This window comes from Phyllobates terribilis, unplaced genomic scaffold (genome assembly GCF_046119375.1).
Source record: "Phyllobates terribilis strain yellow unplaced genomic scaffold, ASM4611937v1 Scaffold_2__4_contigs__length_985480577, whole genome shotgun sequence".
NCBI lineage: Eukaryota > Metazoa > Chordata > Amphibia > Anura > Dendrobatidae > Phyllobates > Phyllobates terribilis.
Genome location: NW_027362762.1, coordinates 148,433,843 through 148,450,669, shown reverse-complemented (window position 1 = coordinate 148,450,669; position 16,827 = coordinate 148,433,843).

The window sequence follows — 16,827 nt, the reverse complement described above, 5'->3', positions numbered from 1 at the left end:
ATAAAGAAATCGGATGCCATACAGAGCCGCAGTGTAGCATGCGATTTTTACGGATACATTGCAATTCTGTAACATAGGAAACTGTAAATGATCTTGTAAATGATTAATAGATGATGCTGTAAAAAGAAACAATTGCATACAGACTGCACACTGATGACAAGTGAGAAAAAAATCATCCCATTTTTCTGGATGAAATTTTTTTTTTTTATACGCTCATGTGAACCTACCCTTACACCAATCTGTTACTGTATTTGAAATGAAGACTAGAGGGGTCCGGTTGCTGTACATATATTATGCCAGCTCACACCATAATCCTGGGAGTAGTACCGGTCTGCTGTTCCCTTGTGAAGGTCTCTTTATGGTATGGCCACGTGGTCTCCAAACCAATTTATGGCTATCATTGCATCCAAGACAAAAGTGGGATTCATCAATTATGAGGATAGACCTCTATTCCAGCCTCCATTGCCGTCTTGCTCTGCACCATGGTAGCCTTTGAGAGCGATGGCGTGAGCTCAATGTAACACCTGTAGCTGGACATCTGGCTCATAGCCCAGTGTTATGGATTGTGCCATCTGTGTAACACATACCGGTGCCTGGGAAAAGCAGTACAGTTCACTCTGATCCCTGGCGCCGACTGCTGAAGGCGGCTCTCATTATAGTCATTGAGAAAATTCTGGGAGTTGTATTCAGCCCCCGCTGAGTACATCCTGAGTAAAATGAAGAATTAAATTAAAAAAATGGTGTGGGCTCCCGCGTCATTTTCATAACCAGCAGAGGGAAAGCCGACCACTGGGGGCTGATATTACTAGCCAGGAAAGGGGCCATTAGCCAAAAATGTTCCCTGCCAATTAATAACCACCCACAGCTTTTTGCTTAGCGTTTACTGGCTTGATTACAGGGGGACCCCAGAAAAAAATTGACGTTGGGTCCTCCTATAAAATCTATCCAGCAAAAGCTAAACAGACAGCTGTGAGCTGATATTAATAGACAGGGAAGGTGCCACGGATCCTGGCCTCCTCCGAGGCTAATAATATCAGCCCTCAGCGGCCCCAGAAATGGCATATCAATAAGATGCACCAATTCTGGCGCTTTGCCTCGGCTCTTCCCACTTGCCCTGCTGTGGTAGCAGGTGGGGTAATAGGGATGGGGTTCATGTCAGCCCTGTATTGGCAGCTGACATCAAGCCCAGTTTAGTAATGGAGGGCATCTATAAGACGCCCCCATTACTAACCACATAGTAAAAGTTTGTAAATAAAGACACCGCCTGTAAAAATTCCTTTATTTGAAATAAAAGTTCAGACCTTGTTTTTACACATTTATTAAAAAAAACAAAACAGTTATACTCACCTAATGCCTAATCCCCTGAAGCCATTGTCCCCTGTAAAAGCAAAAAACAAAAATAAAAAACAACCATATCCCTCACCTGTCCGACGTGGCAGTAATCCACAGTGTCCCACGCTGTAATCCATCTGTGCGACATTTGCTCTTCAGCATGAACGCTGGCCTGATGCGACCGTTCATGCTGAAGAGCAAGGGAGAATGACCTGCTGCCGCGAGAGCGGGCACATGATCTGTGGTGATCTCAGTGAGAACATCGCAACTCACCGTGAGAAATTTATCACGGTCTTGCGCTGATCTCACGGAGTTCACCGCAGTTCACGGTGAACCGCGGTGAACACAGTGCAGCACCGTGAAATTTCTCATGGTGAACTGCGATGATCTCACTGAAGTCACCACAGTTCATGTGCCCGTTAACTCTGCAGCTGGGCATTCTCCAATGCTCTTCAGCATGAGCGCTTGCATCAGGCCAGCATTCATGTTGAAGACCAAATGTCGCAAATATGGATTACAGCGTGGGACACTATGGATTATTGCCACTTCGGACAAGTGAGGTATATTGTCGTTTTTTTACCTTATTCTTAATTTTACACTGGATGTAGACAGCCGGGGCTGCCTACATCATCTCTCAACATTGTCCCTTGCTCGCGCTGATCGCAGCGCAAGCAGGGAACAATGATGAGCGTTTCCTCCAGAAGCCGGCACCGGGGATCAGCGTGAGCAGTACCGCTGATTCCCAGGCACCATTATGTGTTACGCTGAAGACACATGGATGTAATCCGTGTGTCATCAGTGTTCAGCACTCATTTTGTGCGTGCTGCACAAAAAACCCTGACATATCTGCGAGTTTTTCACACGGACACGATGTCCGTGTGAAAACCTGAAATGTGCGCACGCCCATTGAATACAATGGGCGTGCATATGTCCGTATTTGCGGCCCTTTAAAAAGGGGCCGCATACGGACATAAAAAACAAACGTGAAGTGGGCCTTAATAAGCGAAAAGTGGCAATAACTGGTACATAGATAAACAGGAGGCATCACAATCATCTCACAAAAATTTCATCCAATTTTTGCAGGTTTATGTGGCTAGCTGCTTGACAATTTGATCATCTGCAGATCTCAGCGGCACCTGCTACTTTCTCTATTGCATAACCTTACAGATTGTCCTTCTTGATGTTTCAATTTCAATATTCATTGTAATGTAAAAAAAAACAAAACTATAAATCTTTTAAAAAAAAACACTGATATATTAGGGGTAATATGCACAAAAAAACACAAAAATATATTTAAATTGCAAATATTTTGGTAGCACAAAAAAAAAGTTGTTGCAAAGAAACAACTACGTACACAAAATAAGAATATACAGTAATCATTTAGGGCCAAAAGACCTTAAAGGGGTTGTCCAGGAAGTCAATACTGATGACCTATTTTAGGAATAGGTAATCAATATCAGATTGGCAGGAGTCCAATACCTCACAGCTCCACCGATCATCTATTTGCAGCCCTAGCAGCATTCAAATGTAGACCACGTCAGAACCGTGCCGAACAGGTTCGTATACTTAGTAATAGCCAATCTCTGGTACTACAGCTCAGCTCCCATTTACTTAAATGTGACCTGAGCAGCAGTACCCGAGAATGCTGACTACAATGTACAAAGCTATTTTTCTTGTTCCAGTCACTGTTTACATACAGGTGATCTGATATTGATGTCCTTCCCCAAGAATATGTTCAACCGCTGTAAGGTTTGGACATACAGTAATTTACAAGGTAGTCACTTATAAGTGGCACTAGCCAGTATAGCTATTTTTTATAAGAATAAATGGACCATCTTTTTCAGATGATAAAAAAAACAAACCGAAAACTAACAATCCTTTGCGCTAAGTTTTGCTCCCATGTGCATGGCGCTACCGTCACTGAAGAGCAGCCGTCTGGTCATACCAGGACACCTTCATCACATGGGGTGGGGAGGAAAAGAAGAGGAATTACCTTGATCTTGGCACAGCATGCCCAAGAGAATGGAAAATGTCAAAGGTAGATTTAATCCTCTTTAGTTTGCAAATGCCACTAGAAATCATGACATTGACAATTTAATAAACCAGATACCAAGTTCAATTACTTGATAGCATCAGCAGCCTTTGTAAGAGGACAAGAAAGCCATAGATTTTCCGGCACATCTGCAGAATGCTATCAGGTTAAATAAATTCTGATCATGTCTTCAGCTCCAGTAAATCCTGCGCCAAACCAGCAGAATTGTGTCCCGACCTGGACATCAATCCTCCAACGCTGCCTGACACCAGAATCTTTACGTTTAGGGGCCCATGCATTTCTCTAACGACTTCCTGGAATTCTTTATGGGTCAATCAAACAGATTAAACTTAGGTCTGATAAACACCGCTGAATGCTTTATATCATACCGATGCAGTAAAATATAACCTAGCTCTATATAACGTCTAGAGGACAAAGTATATTGGGCAGTAAGTATTCCATAAAAATCCTTGGAACCGCACGACCTACAATTTACTTCTAAGTGACCTCATATTTGCCATTTGCATGGATTAGTTATAATTTTTGTATAATGGATCACCAGTAAATGTGTACTATCCATTACTAGATTCATGGATATTATTGGTTACTACACTTGTATTTGGGTGGCAGCTATTAATTTATTGACTGCTCAGCTCACTCAGATGAGCTCCTGGAGGGCAGTATGAGAGAGGAAAAGCTTCATGATCTCTTCTGTCACACATGGTATGTTTTATGTCATTGTTTTGGGCACCTTGCCACTGTTCTGTCCCAGGACATCCACTGCATAGGTAGCACAAAGTATTTCTACTTCTATAGTAAGAATTGCAACTTGGGTTACAAAAATTCTCCCCAACTAATATTTTTTATTAGTATTGTCTTGTGAGGGCGTGCACAATATTACTTTTGCAACGCTATTTACATCATTGCGTATTTTGTCATCCTTTGGCTCAGTGGTTAGCACTGTTGCTTTCCAGCTCTGGGGTCCTAGGTTCAAATCCCACCAAGGACAATATCTGCAAGGAGTTTGTATGTTCTCCCTGTGTTTGCGTGGGTTTCCTCCCATACTCCAAAGACACACTGATAGGGATTTAGATTGCGAGCCCCAATGGGGACAGTGATGATGATGTCTGTAAAGTGCTATGGAATTAGTGGCGTTATAAACGTGAGAAAAATAAATACATGGAATGTCTTGCATTTAAGCCCTTGGTCAAAATTGACATAAATATTCCACTATTCAAAACCTCCATCAAAGATCCTGGTGATCTCTGTTGTTTGATAAATACCGCAATGCAGATGTGAACAAAGACTAAATAAATATTCCACCTAATGATTGTTTAGGCATCATAAACTAATTGTCTGAAAAAACAGTACATGTATGGTCACCTTTACAGTAGCTAAAAAGTAACCTTGGTCTAATTTTGTGGGATCAGCTAAATATTTAATGTGTATTGCGGTGTCTAAACTCTTCCCTAATGGCACATGATGGGGGAACAAAAATATGGATCATGGTGTATTACGACATCCTTTATTCTCACAAGAGACAATCCACTGCAGACACGATTGGCCGAAACTTATTACCGTTTCCGCTATGTGAACACATGCATACTGTAACGTTGGTGGGTGTGGACCCACCGCCACTGGCTGGGCTTACCCAGCTCACTGTGTGAGTCATGCATGGCGTCCCTGCCGTGCGCCCACACACAATGGAATGATGTGACGGGAATAGTCACTGCTCTCCACGCCGGGATTATGTGCGTGGGAAGAAGTCACCATTCATTCTCCCTAATAGGGCGCACACTATACCCGCAGTGTGGCTCCTGCTGCGGCCGGCGTTCTGTGTGCCCGCTATTGAAGACCATGAGTATTCACTACAACCCATGGGAGTGGAAAGAAAAAACCTGGGAGTCTGAACTGAAACGTAAATTGATGTGCATGCAAAATGTAAATGCATGTTCACATAAGGCCACTACACAGAGAAAAACCAAAAACAAGCAAAATACCCAAATAACTGGAAGTAGGAGTGGATTGTAGTGAATATTCATGGGCTTTAATAGCGGGCACACAGACCGCAGAGCGGTAGCAGGAGCTGCCCTGCGGGTACAGGGTGCCGGCTATTAAGGAAGATGAATATTCATTGCTCTCTGTGCCCATGGGCGTGGGGAGCAGTGAATATTCATTTACTTTAGCAGTGGGCACAGTGTAGGCTGCAGCGGGCTGCCCCGCTGATCCCACGCTACCGCTAACCCCACACCCTCACCACCCACAGCCTTATATATTCGGACACCCACAGCAGCCATGTTATATTCTTACTATAACCCCACTTTCCTCCAAAATTTTGGAGGAACAAAGTGCGTCTTATAGTCCGAAAAATACGATAAATATACCAGTGCTGTTGTCTGAGTGAATGTAACCTTTGCCACATCTGTATGTAGGTTATAGAGGAGTATAGGATACATCCAAGGCCCCCATTCACATTAGGATCATGTTGGCAGAATCCGACAAGTTTGGCAGGACTGGCAGACCATGGTGTAGTGAGAATAGATGATATTTGAAGTGAAAAGTCCCGTTCTCATCCTTTTGTTTTCCCATGTCAAGCTGTCCTTGAGTATTCACATGTATGGCGGAGTTGGGAAACATAGCTGTCAGCCATATGAGCAATCGACCAACCACTATAAGGTGTGTGGGCAGAAAGAAAATTGGGACTGTGCTCTACTATTGTTCAATGATGCATTAAAGTACAAATGAAATTAGGAATAGCTGAATATCTGGTGAACGTAAGTCAGCACTATGTTCTCATAAACCTCTGTGGTAGCATTCAGCAATGTCTCTTCCAAGGAAAACTGTCGATAACACTTACTTTAAGTGGGCATGGTCTGACAGGAGGACTAACAGAGCAATTATTAACAGTTAACCAATGTATCATCATAGACAAATGCTGTCTAAATACTTGGGGAAATAATAGTAAGCATATTCATTTTCTTGGCTTGAAAACTATATATATTTATCTCAGTTACCGTAGACAGAGGAATAAGATGAAGGACGTCATATTCAGTGAGATAATGTGCAAAAATAAAAGTAAATATACAGAACAACTAGAAATGGTAATCATTCCATAACTATAGAATGTATGTAAGATGAAGTTCATAAAAAGATATCAAGTTACATGAAAACATTGCTAAATCAGCTATGTGAGGGTTCCTGCTAATTACAACGGCTTCATATTAAATTGTTTCTTAAAGCACCATTCCAGCAGGTTTTTTGTATTGCAGCTGGAGTGGTAGTGGTAACAAAAGGTCCCTGCACCCAATATTATACTCACCACCCACTGTCTTCAGCTCTTCCCAGCGCCACTCCGGTCCCACGCCACCATCTTATGGCTGCAACTTCATGCTGACCGGAAGTCAAAGGTAACGGTCACTAGCTCTTAATATCAGTCTATGAGAGCCAGAGCGAGGCTCTCATAGACTTACATTGAAAAGTGACCTCCGGCTCAAACAAATTCTGGAGTGATCCAGCAAGTCACAAACTGCTGGAAAATGACCGGAGCTGCGTGGATAACAGCAGAAGACAATAGATGGTAAATATAAGGTCACGTTCACACGTCCAGTATTTGGTCAGTATTTTATATCAGTATTTGTAAGCCAAAACCAGGAGTGGAACAATCAGAGGAAAGTATAATAGAAACACGTCACCACTTCTATATTTATCACCTACTCCTGATTTTGTTTTATTGATGTAAAACACCAATACTGGTTTAAGACTAAATTTAGGGGTCTTATATTAGTAGCACCACTCCAGCACTGCAATAAAAAAACACACTGGAGTGGTGCTTTAATACAATCTTGTATGCCATAAATGTTTTTTTTACTAAGGGTTGCATGAATGGGAACCCCACCTAACAAGAATAAGGATGCCCTGAGCTCTGAGATTTCTTATGAGACATTGCATGTAGCATCACATGGCAGCCATTACAACCCTATTCATGCAACACATTGATACGCTAGTTCTACCAAAGTGGCTTTCTGTCCTGGCTTGTAGAAGAAAGCCTGAAGGAAGGCATAATAGGGCATATGGACAAGGGTTTGTGTTCATGAAAACAAATGGACGTCTATGGATTTGAGGGCGTCTTCTTACTTCCATGTGGTGATCCCTCTTCTCTCTCTCTTTCAGGCAGGGGTCACATTAGGGTATAGCATCTGATGCAAAAAGATATGATGCGATATGCTAATGACACTCGGTCCTGTTAGACACAGCCACCTTACATACTCCCCCTCCGTGAGTTTGGCACCTTCTACCACTAGACACGGGATTCTCGAGAGGTCATCGTCATTGCCATGTAACTACCGGCTCTATGTTCTACATGGAAGCGGAAGTCCTGCAGGTCTAGAAACCAGCGAGTAACGAGCATTTTTCTCCTTTTTCTTCCTCATCCACTTGAGTGGGCCATGGTCTGACACTAATTTAAATTCTTTCCCTAAGAGATAGTATTGCAATGTGTCCACCACCCACTTTATGGCGAGGCATTCCTTTTCTACAATGGAATAATTTTTCTCACATGCTGACAGTTTCCTACTCAAGTAGAGAACAGGATGCTCCTCTCCGTGTATTCTTTGAGAGAGGACCGCTCCTAATCCGATTTCTGAGATGTCCATTTGGAGTACAAATTCCTTCTTAAAGTCGGGGATAATCAGGACTGGCTTCTTACATAGATCCACTTTCAGTTCATGTCATGCCGTCTCTGCCTCCGACATCCATTTAGCCATGACTGATTTTGTCCCCTTAAGGAGGTCGGTCAAGGGGGGGCCACCATGGAATGAACCTCCTGTAGTACCCCACGATTCCCAGAAAGGCTCTAAGTTGCTTGTATGAGAGTGGTTTCGACCATTTCTGGATTTCGTCCACTTTATTGATCTGGGGTTTGATTTCGCCTCTACCTACTATATATCCAAGGTATTTGGCCTCTTCTTTCCCCATGGCACATTTTTTTGGATTTAAAGAGAACCCCGACCTCCTGAGTGCATCAAACACTGCCTGGACCTTTTCCAGATGACTTCCCCAATCCGGGCTAAAGATTACGATATTGTCCAGGTATGCCACAGTGTAATTCTTGTGGGGTGTAAGGATCCGGTCCATGGCCCTATAGAAGGTGGCCAGAGCCCCCTTCAGTCCGAACAGCATCCGGACATATTGGAAACAACCGTTGGGCGTAGAGAAAGCCATCTTCTCCTTGGCTTCTTGTGACATGGGGATTTGCCAATATCCTTTGTTAGATCCAAGATGGTTATGTACCTTGCCGGCCCAAGTGTCTCGATCAGCTCATCGACACGCAACATCAAATATACGATCTTGGAGACTTCGTTCCGTGAGCAACCGCTCGAGGATCCATACTGCTGCGAGAGATGTGAGCATATCGTGCACTTGGAAGCCCAAATTCTGGATCTAAGTGCTCAGATAGCGATACTGAGGAGCATCGACAACATGGAACGGAGTTTGCTGCTCACCGAGCAGACACTCAATGGGTCAATACTGGGGGTGGAGCATAGAGGGGAAGTGCAGGCTGAACAGGCAGGGAGCTGGATAACAGTTAGGAGGGATAGAGGGAAGAAGTATAGGAAGGCTGGTTCAGAACCGGCATTATTGGAGCACGACAGATCCTCTGACCGCCGGGGGAGTGTATGCTCCAGTAATGAGGGGGAGGGGGGAAGTGTAGGGCAGGCAAGACAGGTTCTGGTAGTGGGTGACTCTATTATTAGGGGGACAGACAGGGCAATCTGTCACAAAGACCGGGATCGCCGAACGGTGTGCTGCCTCCCTGGCGCTCGAGTCTGGCACATCGCGGATCGGGTTGACAGGTTACTGGGTGGGGCTGGCGAAGACCCAGCGGTCATGGTCCACATCGGCACCAATGACAAAGTGAGTGGTAGATGGAGGGTCCTTAAAAATGATTTCAGGGACCTAGGTAGGAAGCTTAGGGCAAGGACCTCCAAGGTAGTTTTCTCAGAAATACTACCAATCCCGCGAGCCACACAGGAGCGCCAACGGGAAGTTAGGGAGGTGAATAAGTGGCTAAAGAGTTGGTGCAAGGCAGAAGGGTTTGGGTACATGGAGAACTGGGCCGACTTCGCGGTCGGCTACAGGCTCTACCGTAGGGACGGGCTGCACCTCAATGGGGAGGGTGCAGCGGTGCTGGGGAAGAAGATGGCTAATAGGTTGGAGGAGTTTTTAAACTAGAGACGGGGGGTGGAAACCAAGGAAATAGGTGGGATGTGAGGCAAGCAAGGGGGAAGGGGAGAAGTGAATATAATGAGGGTGGAGAGGGGGGTGGGGATAGTACAGTTAGATCGTTAGAGAAGAATAGGATGCTAAATAACCCCAAAGTTTTATCTTGCATGCTGACCAACGCAAGAAGCCTGACCAATAAGGCGGATGAGCTGCGGGCGCTTATATCGGAGGAGAGGTATGACATCGTAGGTATAACAGAGACTTGGCTAGACGATAGCTACGACTGGGCGGTAAATTTATTAGATTATAGTTTATTTAGAAGGGACCGGAAACAGGGGAAAGGCGGAGGAGTCTGCTTATATGTAAAGTCATGTCTAAAACCCAGACTAAGGGAAGATATAGGAGAGGGAGAAGAGGGGGTCGAGTCCATGTGGGTAGAGATAGAGGGGGCAAAAAATAATAATAAAATATTACTGGGGGTCTGCTATAAGCCACCAAATATAACAGAGGAGAATGAGAATCTGCTATTAGGACAAATAGACAAAGTAGCAAAACATAATGAAGTGATTGTAATGGGGGATTTCAACTACCCAGATATTGACTGGGAAACAGAAACCTGTAGATCTCAGAAAGGAAAAAGGTTCTTGACAAATATTAAGGATAATTATCTCTCCCAACTAGTGCAGGAACCAACGAGAGGGAAGGCCGTGTTGGACTTAATATTGACTAATAGGCCTGATAGAATAACTGAGGTACAGATAGGGGGGCACCTAGGTAATAGCGATCATAATATTATCGACTTCAAAATGCCCTTCAGTAGGGTTATCAATAAGGGAACAACAAAAACATTAAACTTTAGGAGGGTGAAGTTTGATCAGCTGATAGAAAACCTTCAACTTATTGACTGGGACAAAGTACTTAATCAATGGAATACGAATAGTAAATGGGAAACCTTCAAAAGAATTCTGAATACTCAGTGCGAGAGATATATACCGTATGGGAATAAAAGGGCCAGAAATAAGAGGAAACCAATATGGTTGAACAAGAACGTAAAAGGGGCGTTAAATAGCAAAAAAGAGGCATTCAAGAGATTAAAACAGGAAAACAGTAAGGAGGCACTAATGTGTTACAAGGAAAAAACGAGAACCTGTAAAAAACAAATAAAAATAGCGAAGGAGGAAACAGAGAAACGTATTGCTAGGGAAAGTAGATCAAATCCCAAACTGTTCTTTACGTATATAAATAGTAAAAGGATTAAATCGGATAATATTGGACCGATAAAAAGTGATGAAGGCAAAATCATAGAGAAAGATGAGGATAAAGCTAATCTATTAAATAATTTTTTTTCGACAACTTTCACAAAGGAAATAGAACTAACAGGAGAAATGAGAAGTGACAAGCTTAATCCTCCACTAAGTATGACTAATCTAACCCAAGCTGAGGTACAGAAACGCCTCAGTAACATTAAAATAAACAAATCACCAGGACCTGATGGCATACACCCACGGGTACTAAGGGAACTAAGTAATGTGATAGACAGACCGTTATATCTTATATTTAAGGACTCTGTTGAGACTGGGTCTGTGCCACTTGATTGGCGACAGGCGAATGTAGTGCCAATATTCAAAAAGGGAGCGAAAAGTGACGCCGGAAACTATCGGCCGGTGAGTCTGACGTCCGTTGTGGGCAAAATTTTTGAAAGCTTCATTAAAGAGGCAATTACGGAGCATCTTGATGCTAATAATCTTTTAATCCCGAACCAACATGGATTCATGAGGAATCGCTCCTGCCAAACAAACCTGATTGACTTCTACGAGGAGGTTAGCTCTCGAGTAGATCAGGGGGAACCAGTGGATGTCGTGTATCTCGACTTCTCAAAAGCATTCGATAGCGTGCCACATAATAGGTTGGTATACAAAATGAGAATGATGGGGCTGGGGGAAAATGTTTGCAAGTGGGTAGCTAACTGGCTAAGGGATAGAAGGCAGAGGGTAGTTATAAATGGAATATACTCAGATTGGGTAAGCGTCACTAGTGGGGTACCACAGGGGTCTGTACTAGGCCCAATGTTATTTAATATCTTTATTAACGACATAGTCAACGGGATAAATAGTAAAATATCAATATTTGCAGTTGACACAAAGTTATGTAAAACAATTAATACAAAAGAGGACAGTGCAGACCTACAGAGGGATTTGGATAAGCTGGGTGGTGGAGCATTAAATGGCAAATGAGGTTTAACGAGGAGAAATGTAAGGTCATACATATGGGAAGGAAAAATGGAATTCACCAGTACTCACTGAATGGGAAATCATTGGGGAATTCAGAGATGGAGAAGGACTTGGGCATCTTGATTGATAGCAAACTAAATTGGAGTGCCCAAAGTCAGGCCGCTGCTGTAAGGGCAAACAGGGTAATGGGATGTATCAGAAGAGGTATAGCTGCAAAGGATGAGAACATTGTTCTTCCACTGTACAAAGCACTGGTCAGACCACACTTGGAATACTGTGCTCAGTTATGGGCCCCAATATATAGAAAGGATATAAATGAGCTTGAAAAGGTACAAAGGAGGGCAACAAAATTAATAAAGGGAATGGAGGGACTGCAATACCCAGAGAGGTTGGCAAAACTAGGACTATTCAGCCTGGAAAAGAGAAGGTTTAGGGGGGACATAATAAATGTGCACAAATATGTTAGGGGACAGTATAGAGATCTTGCCCGGGATTTGTTCAAAAGGAGGGATATTACGGTAACAAGAGGGCATTCACTAAGACTGGAAGAGAAAAGGTTTCGGCACCAGCATAGGAAGGGGTTCTTTACGGTAAGAGCAGTGAGAATATGGAATTCACTGAGTGAGGAGATGGTAATGTCGGATTCACTACACCAGTTCAAGCGGGGACTGGATGCATTTCTAGATACCAGGCAGATTTCAGCATATACTTAAAAATAAAATAAAATAGTAGGTTGATACAGGGATTTATTCTGACTGCTGGTTTCAGAGTCGGGAGGGAATTTTTCCTCAGGTGAAGATTGGCTAAATCATTTGGGGTTTTTGCCCTCCTCTGGATCAACTTTAGCAATTACAGAACTAACAGGTCGAACTTGATGGACGCAAGTCTTTATTCGGCTTTACAAACTATGTTACTATGTTCAGCTTCCAATTATCAATACCGAATCTCCATTCTCCATCAGGTTTTGGACCAAGGACAATCGGGTTAGTCCACCCGCTCTTAGATTTCTCAATGACCCCAAGACTCAGCATACGCTTCACTTCCAAGGAGATCTGTTCTCGGCAGCCTCTGGAGTTCGGAAGGGCTTCGAATTCACCCGCGCATGCAGTACCGTCAAAACCTTGTGTACTATGACATCTGTATACCCTGGCAAATCTGAGAACAGGTCACGGTTCTGCTGCAGCAATTCCCAACATTGCTGTTTTTGGGCCTTTGACAGTGTTTCAGCTACTGTGACGTTTTTAATGTTTCCTTCGGGCTTAACAAGCAAAAATAGAATTACAATGGCATCCCTCTCTTCCCCTGCCTTGATGGGTAGCAGCACAAAAGGATTTTGGAAGTGAGAGGTGGGAGCGATTAACTGGCAGGTGGGACAGGACTTGCAATACCTTTAGGATTTCCTGGCGACATCCGAGGAAATAGAACCTTCACATGACCCTTTCTTGAGTTTTGTCCACCCCTAAATGGCTACCCAAGACATGTGAATGGGCCATGTCCAACACCCTCCGTCTATAGGGTCTTGGTACCAACAATTGTTCCACTATCTCTTGCCTCACCTTAGTAACCCGGTACAATACATCCCCACTCAACATGAAATAGGAAAACCTGGTGTGAGCCCCTGACTCCTGTGCTATGCCGTTTATAACTGTTACCTTATTGAACATTTCTTTTAGAGTTGGGTCCCTATGTTGGGCTGACCCAAAATTTTCCCTGGTCACCCCTATCTCAGGAATGTCTGCCGCAGGAGATACTACCTCCTCATCTTCCCCCACTACACAGAAGGGAAACCCGTCAGACTCTGGGGTTGGTGAGACTTCTTTAGAACCAACCCATTTCTTACCCAAGCAATCGAGGTCTCCGCCCCTCCCCCACAAGTCTCAAAATGATAATTGGGTGCTATAAATCCTGGAGCACACGGACCTCAGTACCTCGGGCCGTCTCAGTGGCTACCGGATAGGCTTTCGTATCTCCGTGAATGCAGCGGACATCCACCTTCTTCCCAGGGATCAACTTGAGAGGGAGTGTGGCACTCAAAGAGGGTCACCAAACTCCCTGAGTCTAGTAGTTCAGTCATTTGCAGAACATTCACTTTTACAAGATAAGCTTGAGGCCCCTCTCTGGGTGGATAGTCCACACTACAAGCTGGATATGTGTAGAATTAACACCGGCATCCCATGCTACAGTCCATTTGCTCAGTGGTCATGGAACAATGGGCAGCTATATGACCTGATCCGTGACATTTCCAGCAAATTACATCCCCCGATGAGGCTCTCAGCATGACCTGTGCCTCCCCCATGGACTTTGGACGCAACACACCCCCTTTTAAACCTCTGCCCCCAGTATGGACTGGGTTGCCTCCCCAAGGAACCATCGACCCCCCTGATACCTTTCGAACAGTCCGGCGAAGTCATCAGCGTTCCGGGAATCTCCCTGGGCAACCCAAGTCTGCATCTGGCTTGGAAGGGAGTGCACAAACCATTAGAACCCGCTCTACCATCTGCACTGAGGTAGAGGACTCCGGCTTTAACCACTTTTGGACGAGGTGCATCAGATCAAATATTTGGGAGTAAGGGGATTTGTCATGGTGATATGCCCAGCGGTGGATCTGTTGTGCTTTGACAGACATTATCACCTCCAAGCGTGCCAAAATTTTTTTTCAATTTCGCATATTCTTTGGTGTCCTGTAAGGCAAAATCATAGTAGGCCTCTTATGGCCCCCCATTAAAAATGGCATCAGGACTTCCGCCCACTGCTATGGCTGAGTTTCTCCCTATCAGCGACTCTTGCAAAAACGGTTAAAAAGGCCTCTATGTCGACACCTGAGGTCATTTTCTGCAAGGCCCTCTCCGCCTTGCGGACAGAGAATTCATAAGCTGACATTGGAGTTGGAGCTGCCGCCGTGCCACGAACCATCTTTGTGAGTAATTCAATCTGCTGCTTCTGTTGTCTGCTCTGCTGCTGCTTCTGTTGCATCAGCAGCTTACTTGTCTCCTGTTGTCCCAGTTGTTGCTGCTTCAGTTGTTGCTGTTACTGGTGCTGCTGGCTTTGGACAAGGTGCTTGATCAGCTCATCCATTTTGTCTGACCGCTGTTCCATTGCTACAGCCGCCTTCACCCTGGACATGCAGTTTGTCCACAGCTGTCACACTTGCTTCCTGGGGATCTTGCCCTCACTTCTAGCACCAAATGTAGCAATACTACCCACTTGGGAGCAATCTGAGGCATGACAGGAATCATTTCCATTTAAAGTCCGGTTGATTTATTTCAGTCCTCATAAACCACATCACAGGAAACTCAAATACAGCCCTTATCCGGCATAGGATAAAACATAAAGTAACAAGTCCATACAATAGTGTTGGTTAGCCCACTTGGCTTAGAGTCCAGCTTCTTAGTCCGTTTGCAAAGGCTCTCAGTCCAGGAGATCTGCATACCTCCATATTCACAGCACTGTGTGAGACAGAGAGCTCTCAATTTACCCAGTGAATCACACCCAGGGGTGGAGATATGGTGAGCAGCTGTTCAGCTGCTCATATCAACCTGTCATGACTGATTAACCTCTTTTAGTCCTACAGGTGCATCTCACTAAATTAGAATATCATCAAAAAGTAAATTTATTTCAGTTCTTCAATACAAAAAGTGAAACTCATATAATATATAGAGTCATTACAAACAGAGTGATCTATTTCAAGTGTTTATTTCTGTTAAAGTTGATGATTACAGCCAATGAAAACACAAAGGTCATTATCTCAGTAAATTAGAATACTTTATAACAACAGTTTGACAAATGTGTTTAATATCCGAAATGCTGGCCTACTGAATGTATGTTCAGTAAATGCACTCAATACTTGGTTGGGGCTCCTTTTGCATCAATTACTGCATCAATGCGCCGTGGCATGGAGGCGATCAGCCTGTGGCACTGCTGAGGTGTTATGGAAGCCCAGGTTGCTTTGATAGCAGCCTTTAGCTCTTCTGCATTGTTGGGTCTGGTGTCTCTCATCTTCCTCTTGACAATACCCCATAGATTGTCTATGGGGTTAAGGTCAGGCGAGTTTGCTGGCCAATCAAGCACAGTGATACTGTTGTTTTTAAACCAGGTATTGGTACTTTTGGCAGTGTGGAGAGGTGCCAAGTCCTGCTGGAGAATGAAATTTCCATCTTCAAAGAGCTTGTCGGCAGAGGGAAGCATGAAGTGCTCTAAAATGTCCTGGTAGACGGCTGCACTGACTTTGGTCTTGATAAAACACAGTGGACCTACACCAGCAGGTGACATGGCTCCCCAAACTATCACTGATTGTGGAAACTTCACACTGGGCCTCAAGCAGCTTGGATTGTGGCCTCTCCACTCTTCTTCCAGACTCGGGAACCTTGATTTCCAAATGAAAGTTGGAACTCTGGGACTTTGTGGAGTGTGTCAATGACTGCCTTCTGGACATCTGTCAAGTCAGCAGTCTTCCCCAAAGATTGTGGAGCCTACTGAATCAGACTAAGGGACCTTTTTAAGCGCCTAGGAAGCCTTAGCAGGTGTTTTTTGTTAATTATTTTAATTTACTGAGATAATGACTTTTGTGTTTTCATTGTCTGTAAGCCATAATCATCAACATTAACAGAAATAAACACTTAAAATAGATCACTCTGTTTGTAATGACTCTATATAATATATGAGTTTCACTTTTTGTATTGAAGAACTGAAATAAATTAACATTTTGATGATATTCTAATTTAGTGAGATGCACCTGTATATGCACTAAAGCATTACTTCAAGTTTATCTCCCAACCACTTGGTTGGTAAGGTAACGCTTCTATGCATAGCTGATAACACCATCTACAATATGTAATGTCACAGCTCCTCCTTTACACTCTCCCTTCACAATGACCTTTACACGGGCTCATTAGATGCTTCAATACAAAAGACTGGGTGTGTCAGTTTACTGCTGCTAATGTACATGTGTATTTTAGGAAAGTACAAGAGGGGTGAGTCCACAATAGTCCTAGTGGCCAGTGTTAAGATTGC